The sequence below is a fragment of the Oncorhynchus keta genome, unplaced genomic scaffold, assembly GCF_023373465.1.
Source record: "Oncorhynchus keta strain PuntledgeMale-10-30-2019 unplaced genomic scaffold, Oket_V2 Un_scaffold_3956_pilon_pilon, whole genome shotgun sequence".
In the NCBI taxonomy this organism is placed as follows: Eukaryota; Metazoa; Chordata; class Actinopteri; order Salmoniformes; family Salmonidae; genus Oncorhynchus; species Oncorhynchus keta.
Genome location: NW_026290928.1, coordinates 425,001 through 438,457, shown reverse-complemented (window position 1 = coordinate 438,457; position 13,457 = coordinate 425,001). Strand labels below are relative to the sequence as shown.

General features: G+C 43.5%; 1 long non-coding RNA gene and 1 pseudogene across 4 annotated transcripts; both read left to right on the top strand.

Annotated features, from left to right (window-relative positions):
* Positions 1 to 380: 380 nt before the first annotated feature.
* The window catches only part of LOC118381799 (F-actin-uncapping protein LRRC16A-like), a 279,527-nt pseudogene continuing 266,450 nt past the window's right edge, over positions 381 to 13,457 (top strand).
* Positions 5,648 to 9,069, top strand: LOC127928777 (uncharacterized). Of its 4 annotated transcripts, XR_008132175.1 has the most exons (4): positions 5,678 to 7,119; positions 7,158 to 7,271; positions 7,953 to 8,066; positions 8,812 to 8,877. It is a non-coding gene; the product is annotated as an uncharacterized LOC127928777 (long non-coding RNA). The 4 variants fall into 4 exon arrangements; XR_008132177.1 differs by lacking the exon at positions 8,812 to 8,877 and adding an exon at positions 9,002 to 9,069 and having other exon boundaries at positions 5,648 to 7,195; positions 7,991 to 8,066; XR_008132174.1 differs by having other exon boundaries at positions 5,684 to 7,195; positions 7,991 to 8,066.

Sequence of the window (13,457 nt, the reverse complement as noted above, 5' to 3'; positions counted from 1 at the left end):
ATCAACATCATCATTATTTTTTCCACCCCATCAACTTCATCACATCCATCTCCATCATCTTCACAATCATCAAATTCCTCCTCCTCCTCTTCCTCATCATCATCATCATCTCTCGGCCAACCCTCCACTCCACTTCCACTTACCCCTTTATTCCTATAGCAGGTAATGTAAAGCAGGTAGCCTTGTGCTTAAGAGTGTTGGGCCAGCAACTGAAAGGTCACTGGTTCGAATCCCCGAGCCAAATATGTGGACACAAATCTGTCAATGTGCCCTTGAGCAAGGCACTTCAAACCTTATAATACAGCATTAATACACAGTACAGCATGTAGCTTCACACAGCGCCAGCAGATGTCCCCTTCTCCTCGCTGCTGCTGAGCTCCTTGACCCGTCTACAGCCAGCCAGCCACGACGGCCCGGGCGTCGCAGGAGAGGAGGGGCTGGCACATCACGGTCTGTAACGTACAACGGAGTGCTCTGTGTGAGGGTGTGTGATTCTTCCGGTGGCGGTTCATTCTCGCGAGGTGAGCCCTGAATGGTGTCATCTACTAGCCGTTAATCAGTGGATTCTCTGAGGAAATCTGTTATTTTTAAATGTATGACTTTCCTATCCTGAGTTTTAGAAGCGGACAGGAAACGGAGGGATATGCGCCTAGGCAAATGTGGATACATCTTACCGAAAACGCGAGCGGAGGGAAACATGTAACCGGGCGTTCGGAGCGGCACCTGACACTTCGCGAGCAGGACTCTGTCTGTTGTATCCACCCGTTATTTTATTATTTGAATTATTGACACACAGTATTTTTTTGTTTTCCGTTGGATATTATCGTCGAGCCAAGACTGCAAAAATGAGCGAGGAAGTATCGGAGGTCCCCAAAGAACTGCTGGGTAAGAAGACATGTGAACACCGGTCTGTTAACGGTAGCTACTAACGGCTAGTAAAGGCAACCCGCGGTGTCTTATTGTGATCCAGGGAAACCCACGGGCTTGTAATGATGCGGGATTGTACTGTGTGGCAAAATGTAGTAACTGATATTTCAGTAATAACCATCCAACAGAGAAACGCTGTATTCGGTGAATTCCATTGTTAGACTATAATTTAACATTTATCCAGACTGGCTGGGTTTAGCGACATAAAATCGTACAATAGCAGAAAACCCGTTTAGATAGAGAGGCATTCCAGTGTAGTCTCAGTGAGATTGTCTTTCATCCCTTTTTAAATCGTGTCTTTATCCCAGTAAGTCATTGTCCCGTTGTATTGGGCTACAGTATTATTAAACCCGTGAGTACATCTCTAACCGTTTGGAAACCTCAGGCATGGCCGAGTGTAGCTTCAGACGGTCTTTGTAGGTGTTTCTCTCTGTTAATCACCTTGTAAAACGTAGAAATATCTGAGCTAATGTCACCTACGTGTAACATCAGTCAGGTAACTCATCTCGTTCAAACCTCACGGTCCACGTGTGTGTCTATGTTATTAGTCCCCACGACATCAGATGGACCCGCACCTGCTGGATGTAGAGGAGTTGATGTAAACGATGACAAGTCATGACACAGTGTAGTCATAAAGCATAGTGTGTGTTCATTGGGCTTCATGCTATACAGTGTAGTCCTACAGCATAGTGTGTGTTCATTGGGCTTCATGCTATACAGTGTAGTCATAAAGCATAGTGTGTGTTCATTGGCCTTCATGCTATACAGTGTAGTCCTACAGCATAGTGTGTGTTCATTGGCCTTCATGCTATACAGTGTAGTCCTACAGCATGTGTGTGTTTATTGGCCTTCATGCTATACAGTGTAGTCCTACAGCATAGTGTGTGTTCATTGGCCTTCATGCTATACAGTGTAGTCCTACAGCATAGTGTGTGTTCATTGGGCCTTCATGCTATACAGTGTAGTCATAAAGCATGGTGTGTGTTCATTGGCCTTCATGCTATACAGTGTAGTCCTACAGCATAGTGTGTGTTCATTGGCCTTCATGCTATACAGTGTAGTCCTACAGCAGGGTGTGTGTTTATTGGGCTTCATGCTATACAGTGTAGTCCTACAGCAGGGTGTGTGTTCATTGGCCTTCATGCTATACAGTGTAGTCCTACAGCAGGGTGTGTGTTCATTGGCCTTCATGCTATACAGTGTAGTCCTACAGCAGGGTGTGTGTTCATTGGGCTTCATGCTATACAGTGTAGTCCTACAGCATGGTGTGTGTTCATTGGCCTTCATGCTATACAGTGTAGTCCTACAGCATGGTGTGTGTTCATTGGCCTTCATGCTATACAGTGTAGTCCTACAGCATGGTGTGTGTTTATTGGCCTTCATGCTATACAGTGTAGTCCTACAGCATGGTGTGTGTTCATTGGCCTTCATGCTATACAGTGTAGTCCTACAGCATGGTGTGTGTTCATTGGCCTTCATGCTATACAGTGTAGTCCTACAGCATAGTGTGTGTTCATTGGGCTTCATGCTATACAGTGTAGTCCTACAGCATGGTGTGTGTTCATTGGGCTTCATGCTATACAGTGTAGTCCTACAGCACGGTGTGTGTTCATTGGGCTTCATGCTATACAGTGTAGTCCTACAGCATAGTGTGTGTTCATTGGGCTTCATGCTATACAGTGTAGTCCTACAGCATGGTGTGTGTTCATTGGGCTTCATGCTATACAGTGTAGTCCTACAGCATAGTGTGTGTTCATTGGGCTTCATGCTATACAGTGTAGTCCTACAGCATAGTGTGTGTTCATTGGGCTTCATGCTATACAGTGTAGTCCTACAGCATAGTGTGTGTTCATTGGGCTTCATGCTATACAGTGTAGTCCTACAGCATAGTGTGTGTTCATTGGGCTTCATGCTATACAGTGTAGTCCTACAGCATAGTGTGTGTTTATTGGCCTTCATGCTATACAGTGTAGTCCTACAGCATAGTGTGTGTTCATTGGCCTTCATGCTATACAGTGTAGTCCTACAGCATGGTGTGTGTTCATTGGCCTTCATGCTATACAGTGTAGTCCTACAGCATAGTGTGTGTTCATTGGCATTCATGCTATACAGTGTAGTCCTACAGCATGGTGTGTGTTCATTGGCCTTCATGCTATACAGTGTAGTCCTAAAGCATAGTGTGTGTTTATTGGGCTTCATGCTATACAGTGTAGTCCTACAGCATGGTGTGTGTTCATTGGCCTTCATGCTATACAGTGTAGTCCTACAGCATAGTGTGTGTTCATTGGCCTTCATGCTATACAGTGTAGTCCTACAGCATGGTGTGTGTTCATTGGCCTTCATGCTATACAGTGTAGTCCTACAGCATGGTGTGTGTTCATTGGCCTTCATGCTATACAGTGTAGTCCTACAGCATGGTGTGTGTTCATTGGCCTTCATGCTATACAGTGTAGTCCTACAGCAGGGTGTGTGTTCATTGCTGATTGGGTAGCGTATTAAACACTACATTAATTGGCCTTTATGCCAGTACCAGAGGAGTTACACTGTAACTAAAAGGTCATTACCCAGCTGTGACCCTATAGGCACACAGTGTTCAATAATCACATCCAAATGTTATTTATCACATGTGATGAATACAACAGGTGTAGGTGACCTTACAGTGTAATGGTGAATACAACAGGTGTAGTAGACCTTACAGTGAAATGCTGAATACAACAGGTGTAGGTGACCTTACAGTGTAATGCTGAATACAACAGGTGTAGTAGACCTTACAGTGAAATGCTGAATACAACAGGTGTAGTTGACCTTACAGTGTAATGCTGAATACAACAGGTGTAGTAGACCTTACAGTGTAATGATGAATACAACAGGTGTAGTAGACCTTACAGTGAAATGCTGAATACAACAGGTGTAGTAGACCTTACAGTGTAATGATGAATACAACAGGTGTAGTAGACCTCACAGTGAAATGCTGAATACAACAGGTGTAGTAGACCTTACAGTGAAATGCTGAATACAACAGGTGTAGTAGACCTTACAGTGTAATGCTGAATACAACAGGTGTAGATGACCTTACAGTGAAATGCTGAATACAACAGGTGTAGTAGACCTTACAGTGAAATGCTGAATACAACAGGTGTAGTAGACCTTACAGTGTAATGCTGAATACAACAGGTGTAGATGACCTTACAGTGAAATGCTGAATACAACAGGTGTAGATGACCTTACAGTGTAATGCTGAATACAACAGGTGTAGATGACCTTACAGTGAAATGCTGAATACAACAGGTGTAGATGACCTTACAGTGTAATGCTGAATACAACAGGTGTAGTAGACCTTACAGTGTAATGCTGAATACAACAGGTGTAGGTAGACCTTACAGTGAAATGCTGAATACAACAGGTGTAGTAGACCTTACAGTGAAATGCTGAATACAACAGGTGTAGATGACCTTACAGTGAAATGATGAGTACAACAGGTGTAGATGACCTTACAGTGAAATGCTGAATACAACAGGTGTAGTAGACCTTACAGTGTAATGCTGAATACAACAGGTGTAGTAGACCTTACAGTGTAATGCTGAATACAACAGGTGTAGATGACCTTACAGTGAAATGCTGAATACAACAGGTGTAGATGACCTTACAGTGTAATGGTGAATACAACAGGTGTAGATGACCTTACAGTGTAATGATGAGTACAACAGGTGTAGATGACCTTACAGTGAAATGATGAGTACAACAGGTGTAGATGACCTTACAGTGTAATGCTGAATACAACAGGTGTAGATGACCTTACAGTGAAATGATGAGTACAACAGGTGTAGATGACCTTACAGTGTAATGCTGAGTACAACAGGTGTAGATGACCTTACAGTGAAATGATGAGTACAACAGGTGTAGATGACCTTACAGTGTAATGCTGAGTACAACAGGTGTAGATGACCTTACAGTGAAATGATGAGTACAACAGGTGTAGATGACCTTACAGTGTAATGCTGAATACAACAGGTGTAGATGACCTTACAGTGAAATGATGAATACAACAGGTGTAGATGACCTTACAGTGAAATGCTGAATACAACAGGTGTAGTAGACCTTACAGTGAAATACTGAATACAACAGGTGTAGGTAGACCTTACAGTGAAATGCTGAATACAACAGGTGTAGTTGACCTTACAGTGAAATGCTGAATACAACAGGTGTAGGTAGACCTTACAGTGAAATGCTGAATACAACAGGTGTAGTAGACCTTACAGTGAAATGCTGAATACAACAGGTGTAGTAGACCTTACAGTGAAATGCTGAATACAACAGGTGTAGTAGACCTTACAGTGAAATGCTGAATACAACAGGTGTAGTAGACCTTACTGTGAAATGCTGAATACAACAGGTGTAGTAGACCTTACAGTGAAATGCTGAATACAACAGGTGTAGTAGACCTTACAGTGAAATGCTGAATACAACAGGTGTAGTAGACCTTACAGTGAAATGCTGAATACAACAGGTGTAGTAGACCTTACAGTGAAATGCTGAATACAACAGGTGTAGTAGACCTTACAGTGAAATGCTGAATACAACAGGTGTAGTAGAATGCTGAATACAACCTTACAGTGAAATGCTGAATACAACAGGTGTAGTAGACCTTACAGTGAAATGCTGAATACAACAGGTGTAGTAGACCTTACAGTGAAATGCTGAATACAACAGGTGTAGTAGACCTTACAGTGAAATGCTGAATACAACAGGTGTAGTAGACCTTACAGTGAAATGCTGAATACAACAGGTGTAGTAGACCTTACAGTGAAATGCTGAATACAACAGGTGTAGTAGACCTTACAGTGAAATGCTGAATACAACAGGTGTAGTAGACCTTACAGTGAAATGCTGAATACAACAGGTGTAGTAGACCTTACAGTGAAATGCTGAATACAACAGGTGTAGTAGACCTTACAGTGAAATGCTGAATACAACAGGTGTAGTAGACCTTACAGTGAAATGCTGAATACAACAGGTGTAGTAGACCTTACAGTGAAATGCTGAATACAACAGGTGTAGTAGACCTTACAGTGAAATGCTGAATACAACAGGTGTAGTAGACCTTACAGTGAAATGCTGAATACAACAGGTGTAGTAGACCTTACAGTGAAATGCTGAATACAACAGGTGTAGTAGACCTTACAGTGAAATGCTGAATACAACAGGTGTAGTAGACCTTACAGTGAAATGCTGAATACAACAGGTGTAGTAGACCTTACAGTGAAATGCTGAATACAACAGGTGTAGTAGACCTTACAGTGAAATGCTGAATACAACAGGTGTAGTAGACCTTACAGTGAAATGCTGAATACAACAGGTGTAGTAGACCTTACAGTGAAATGCTGAATACAACAGGTGTAGTAGACCTTACAGTGAAATGCTGAATACAACAGGTGTAGTAGACCTTACAGTGAAATGCTGAATACAACAGGTGTAGTAGACCTTACAGTGAAATGCTGAATACAACAGGTGTAGTAGACCTTACAGTGAAATGCTGAATACAACAGGTGTAGTAGACCTTACAGTGAAATGCTGAATACAACAGGTGTAGTAGACCTTACAGTGAAATGCTGAATACAACAGGTGTAGTAGACCTTACAGTGAAATGCTGAATACAACAGGTGTAGTAGACCTTACAGTGAAATGCTGAATACAACAGGTGTAGTAGACCTTACAGTGAAATGCTGAATACAACAGGTGTAGTAGACCTTACAGTGAAATGCTGAATACAACAGGTGTAGTAGACCTTACAGTGAAATGCTGAATACAACAGGTATAGTAGACCTTACAGTGAAATGCTGAATACAACAGGTGTAGTAGACCTTACAGTGAAATGCTGAATACAACAGGTGTAGTAGACCTTACAGTGAAATGCTGAATACAACAGGTATAGTAGACCTTACAGTGAAATGCTGAATACAACAGGTATAGTAGACCTTACAGTGAAATGCTGAATACAACAGGTATAGTAGACCTTACAGTGAAATGCTGAATACAACAGGTATAGTAGACCTTACAGTGAAATGCTGAATACAACAGGTATAGTAGACCTTACAGTGAAATGCTGAATACAACAGGTATAGTAGACCTTACAGTGAAATGCTGAATACAACAGGTGTAGTAGACCTTACAGTGAAATGCTGAATACAACAGGTGTAGTAGACCTTACAGTGAAATGCTGAATACAACAGGTATAGTAGACCTTACAGTGAAATGCTGAATACAACAGGTGTAGTAGACCTTACAGTGAAATGCTGAATACAACAGGTGTAGTAGACCTTACAGTGAAATGCTGAATACAACAGGTGTAGTAGACCTTACAGTGAAATGCTGAATACAACAGGTGTAGTAGACCTTACAGTGAAATGCTGAATACAACAGGTGTAGACCTAGACCTTACAGTGAAATGCTGAATACAACAGGTGTAGTAGACCTTACAGTGAAATGCTGAATACAACAGGTGTAGTAGACCTTACAGTGAAATGCTGAATACAACAGGTGTAGTAGACCTTACAGTGAAATGCTGAATACAACAGGTGTAGTAGACCTTACAGTGAAATGCTGAATACAACAGGTGTAGTAGACCTTACAGTGAAATGCTGAATACAACAGGTGTAGTAGACCTTACAGTGAAATGCTGAATACAACAGGTGTAGTAGACCTACAGTGAAATGCTGAATACAACAGGTGAAGACCTTACAGAAATGCTGAATACAACAGGTGTAGTAGACCTTACAGTGAAATGCTGAATACAACAGGTGTAGTAGACCTTACAGTGAAATGCTGAATACAACAGGTGTAGTAGACCTTACAGTGAAATGCTGAATACAACAGGTGTAGTAGACCTTACAGTGAAATGCTGAATACAACAGGTGTAGTAGACCTTACAGTGAAATGCTGAATACAACAGGTGTAGTAGACCTTACAGTGAAATGCTGAATACAACAGGTGTAGTAGACCTTACAGTGAAATGATGAATACAACAGGTATAGTAGACCTTACAGTGAAATGCTGAATACAACAGGTATAGTAGACCTTACAGTGAAATGCTGAATACAACAGGTATAGTAGACCTTACAGTGAAATGCTGAATACAACAGGTGTAGTAGACCTTACAGTGAAATGCTGAATACAACAGGTATAGTAGACCTTACAGTGAAATACTAGAGTAGACCTTACAGTGAAATGATGAATACAACAGGTGTAGTAGACCTTAGTGAAATGCTGAATACAACAGGTGTAGTAGACCTTACAGTGAAATGCTGAATACAACAGGTGTAGTAGACCTTACAGTGAAATGCTGAATACAACAGGTGTAGTAGACCTTACAGGGAAATGCTGAATACAACAGGTGTAGTAGACCTTACAGTGAAATGCTGAATACAACAGGTGTAGTAGACCTTACAGTGAAATGCTGAATACAACAGGTGTAGTAGACCTTACAGTGAAATGATGAATACAACAGGTGTAGTAGACCTTACAGTGAAATGCTGAATACAACAGGTGTAGTAGACCTTACAGTGAAATGCTGAATACAACAGGTGTAGTAGACCTTACAGTGAAATGCTGAATACAACAGGTGTAGTAGACCTTACAGTGAAATGCTGAATACAACAGGTGTAGTAGACCTTACAGTGAAATGCTGAATACAACAGGTGTAGTAGACCTTACAGTGAAATGCTGAATACAACAGGTGTAGTAGACCTTACAGTGAAATGCTGAATACAACAGGTGTAGTAGACCTTACAGTGAAATGCTGAATACAACAGGTATAGTAGACCTTACAGTGAAATGATGAATACAACAGGTGTAGTAGACCTTACAGTGAAATGCTGAATACAACAGGTATAGTAGACCTTACAGTGAAATGCTGAATACAACAGGTGTAGTAGACCTTACAGTGAAATGCTGAATACAACAGGTGTAGTAGACCTTACAGTGAAATGCTGAATACAACAGGTGTAGTAGACCTTACAGTGAAATGCTGAATACAACAGGTGTAGTAGACCTTACAGTGAAATGCTGAATACAACAGGTATAGTAGACCTTACAGTGAAATGCTGAATACAACAGGTGTAGTAGACCTCACAGTGAAATGCTAAATACAACAGGTATAGTAGACCTTACAGTGAAATACTGAATACAACAGGTGTAGTAGACCTCACAGTGAAATGCTGACTAACAAGCCCTTAACCAACAATGCAGATTCAATAAAAATATGTGATAATAAATTATTCACTAAAATAAACTGAAGTAAAAAAATACAAATTAAAAGATAATAGAAAAATACCAATTAATTAAAGAGCGGGGTCACCTGTTAGTCGAGGTAATTGAGGTAACATGTACATGAATGTATAAAGTGACTATGCATAGATGATAAACAGAGAACAGCAGCAGAGTAACAATTGGCAGGAGGTGGGGGTCAATGTAAATAGTCTGGGTAGCCATTTGATTGGCTGTTCAGGATTCTTGTGGCTTGACGGTAGAAGCTGTTTAGAAGCCTCTTGGACCTGGACTTGGCTCTCCGGTAACATCTAAATAATGTAGGAGTTCGATGTAAACAAATGTGATTGAATTGTATTGAAATGAAGCTGGTCAAATCCTGACTCAAGTTACTAGTTTAGTTGCATGTAAGGACAGCAGATTACACCAAAGCCCGTGGATAAAGACCTCTCTGTTTCACAGTGATATGATCGGATTCGGCTTGGTGACGTTTGCCCTCCCCATATGACACCAGACGTGTGTAGTTGACGTGAGACGTTTCTATATTCCAGTATCATTGAGGTTGAACGACCAGCTCCTGATAAGCTCACTCTGTCCTCATGATGGAATTCTGTTTGGAAGCACCACAGTAACACAAGCAGTTGTAAAAGCAGAACAGTATTGGGGCCAGTTCTCCCATCAGAACAATCATGCATTGTGATTGTGTGACTGAGAGAATGAGGGCTGACATAACATCATGTGTTGTGACATCACAGTCAACGGCAATAGAACAGAACAGGGGAGTGACGGTAGAATGAGGATCTCATTTCTTCTAGGAGCTGTTGTAACACAGAGCAGCACGTAGCAGTCAGTCAGCACGCAGCAGTCAGTCAGCACGGAGCAGTCAACACGGAGCAGTCAGTCGGCATGGAGCAGTCAGCCATCACGGAGCAGTCAGCCAGCATGAAGCAGTCAGCCAGCATGAAGCAGTCAGCCAGCACGGAGGTCAGCAGGGAGCAGTCAGCCAGCACGGAGCAGTCAGCCAGCATGGAGCAGTCAGCCAGCATGGAGCAGTCAGCCAGCATGGAGCAGTCAGCCAGCCATGGAGCAGTCAGCAGTGGAGCAGTCAGCATGGAGCAGCCAGCATCAGCAGTCAGCCAGCATGGAGCAGTCAGTCAGCACGGAGCAGTCAGCACGGAGCAGTCAGCCAGCAGAGCAGTCAGCCAGCACGGAGCAGTCAGTCAGCACGGAGCAGTCAGCACGGAGCAGTCAGCACGGAGCAGTCAGCATGGAGTAGTCAGTCAGCACGGAGCAGTCAGCACGGAGCAGTCAGCATGGAGCAGTCAGCATGAAGCAGTCAGAATGGAGCATTCAGCCAGCACGGAGCAGTCAGCCAGCACGGAGCAGTCAGCCAGCACGGAGCAGTCAGCACGGAGCAGTCAGCACGGAGCAGTCAGCATGGAGTAGTCAGTCAGCACGGAGCAGTCAGCACGGAGCAGTCAGCATGGAGCAGTCAGTCAGCACGGAGCAGTCAGCACGGAGCAGTCAGCACGGAGCAGTCAGCACGGAGCAGTCAGCACGGAGCAGTCAGCACGGAGTCAGCACGGAGCAGTCAGCACGGAGCAGTCAGCATGGAGCAGTCAGCCAGCACGGAGTAGTCAGCCAGCACGGAGCAGTCAGCACGGAGCAGTCAGCACGGAGCAGTCAGCATGGAGCAGTCAGCATGGAGCAGTCAGTCAGCATGAAGCAGTCAGAATGGAGCAGTCAGTCAGCATGAGAATTCTCTGTCAGAACACACCAGGAAGAGAAAGTAGCTGCATTGTCTGAGTGATGCTCATTGTTCTGTTCTCTCTCTCTCACACACACGCACAGACGCACACACACACAACCAAGAGGATGCTCTCATAGCCCTCACCTGGATTGTGTGTGTGTGTGTGTGTTTGTGTGTGTGAGAGAGAGAGAGGGGGGTGAGAGAGTGAGAGAGAGAGAGAGCGAAAGGGGGGATGAGAGAGAGAGAGCAAGTGAAAGAGCAACAGCGAGAGGAGAACACTGATTTGACTGAACAACTTTCTCTTTGTCTGACGACTCTGAGGCTTGTCAGCTTATTACCAGCTGGCACAAGGTCAAGCACCAGGGTGAAAGGGTCACATCCAGGGAAGTTTACAGATCACATGGCTCCTAATTGATTGTTACAACAACAGAACAACACCTGTGTTCCCAGAGAGGGTTTGACCCAGGCCCAGTCACAGTGAAGGGGTTAGCTAATGTTCGAGCAGTCACACAGTCACAGCCAGAACAGTTATACCAACCTCCCCCATACAGACCAGACTCCAGAATTAGGAGTACAGTGTGAAGAGAGGGGGTAGAGACAGAGATAAAGAGAGAGAGACAGAGTGAAAGCTACACAGAGAAACAGAGAGAGAGAGACAAAGAGAGAGAGTTTATTTTGCTTTTGTTTATTATCTATTTCACTTCCTTTGGCAATGTTAACATATGTTTCCCATGCCAATAAAGCTCTTGAATTGGGGAGAGACAGAGAGAGAGAGAGAGGGAGAGAGGGAAAGCTACAGAGAGAGACAGAGAGAGAGAGACAGAGAGAGAGAGATAAAAAGAGAGAGAAAGAGACAGAGAGAGAGCTACAGAGAGAGACAGAGAGAGCTACAGAGAGAGACAGAAAGAGAGCAACAGAGAGACAGAGAGAGCTACAGAGACAGAGAGAGCTACAGAGAGACAGAGACATAGAGAGAGCTACAGAGAGAGATCTACAGAGAGAGAGCTACAGAGAGAGAGAGCTACAGAGAGAGAGCTACAGAGACAGAGAGAGAGCTACAGAGAGACAGAGAGAGAGAGAGACAAAGAGAGAGAGAAAGAGACAGAGAGAGAGAGAGAAAGAGACAGAGAGAGCTACAGAGAGAGACAAAGAGAGAGAGAAAGAGAGAGAGAGCTACAGAGAGAGACAGAGAGAGAGCTACAGAGAGAGACAGAAGACATAGAGAGCTACAGAGAGAGCAGACAGAGAGACAGAGAGAGCTACAGAGACAGAGAGAGCATAGAGAGAGCAGAGAGAGAGCTACAGAGACAGAGAGAGCTACAGAGAGCTACAGAGAGACATAGAGAGAGCTACAGAGAGACAGAGAGAGAGCTACAGAGACAGAGAGAGAGCTACAGAGAGACAGAGAGAGAGCTACAGAGACAGAGAGAGAGCTACAGAGACAGACAGAGAGCTACAGAGAGACAGAGAGAGAGCTACAGAGAGAGAGAGCTACAGAGAGACAGAGAGAGAGAGAGCTACAGAGAGACATAGAGAGAGTTACAGAGACAGAGAGAGAGCTACAGAGAGAGACAGAGAGAGCTACAGAGAGAGAGAGCATAGAGAGAGCAGAGAGACAGAGAGAGCTACAGAGACAGAGAGCTACAGAGACAGAGAGAGAGCTACAGAGAGAGTGAAAGACAGAGAGACAGAGAGAGAGAGCTACAGAGAGAGAGAGCTTCTGACAGGAAGAAGCTACAGAAGCTTCTGATAGGAAGAGAGCTACAGAGAGCTACAGAGAGACATAATTGACCTAATTTGAGGCTTTTGGAGGTGTACCTGTGGATGTATTTCAAGGCCGACCTTCAAACCCAGTGCCTCTTTGCTTGACATCATGGGAAAATCAAAAGAAATCAGCCAAGACCTCAGGAAAAAAATTGTAGACCTCCACAAGTCTGGTTCATTCTTGGGAGCAATTTCCAAATGCCTGAAGGTACCACGTTCATCTGTACAAAAATAGTGTGCAAGTATAAACACCATGGGACCACAGAGAGCGTTCATACTGCTTAGGAAGGAGACGCTTCTGTCTCCTAGAGATGAGACGTACTTTGGTGCGAAAAGTGCAAATCAATCCCAGAACAACACCGAAGGACCTTGTGAATATGCTGGAGGAAACAGGTACCAAAGTATCTATATCCACAGTAAAACGAGTCCTTTATCAACATAACCTGAAAGGCAGCTCAGCAAGGAAGAAGCCACTGCTCCAAAACCGCCATAAAAAAAGCCAGACTACGGTTTGCAACTGCACATGGGTACAAAGATCGTACATTTTGGAGAAATGTCCTCTGGTCTGATGAAACAAAAATAGAACTATTTGGCCATACAGACCATCGTTATGTTCCACCATAATTTGCAAATAAATTCATTAAAAATCCTACAATGTGATTTTCTGGATTTTTCCCCCCCCCCTCATTTTATCTGTCATAGTTGAAGTGTACCTATGATGAAAATTACAGGCCTCTCTCATCTTTTTAAGTGG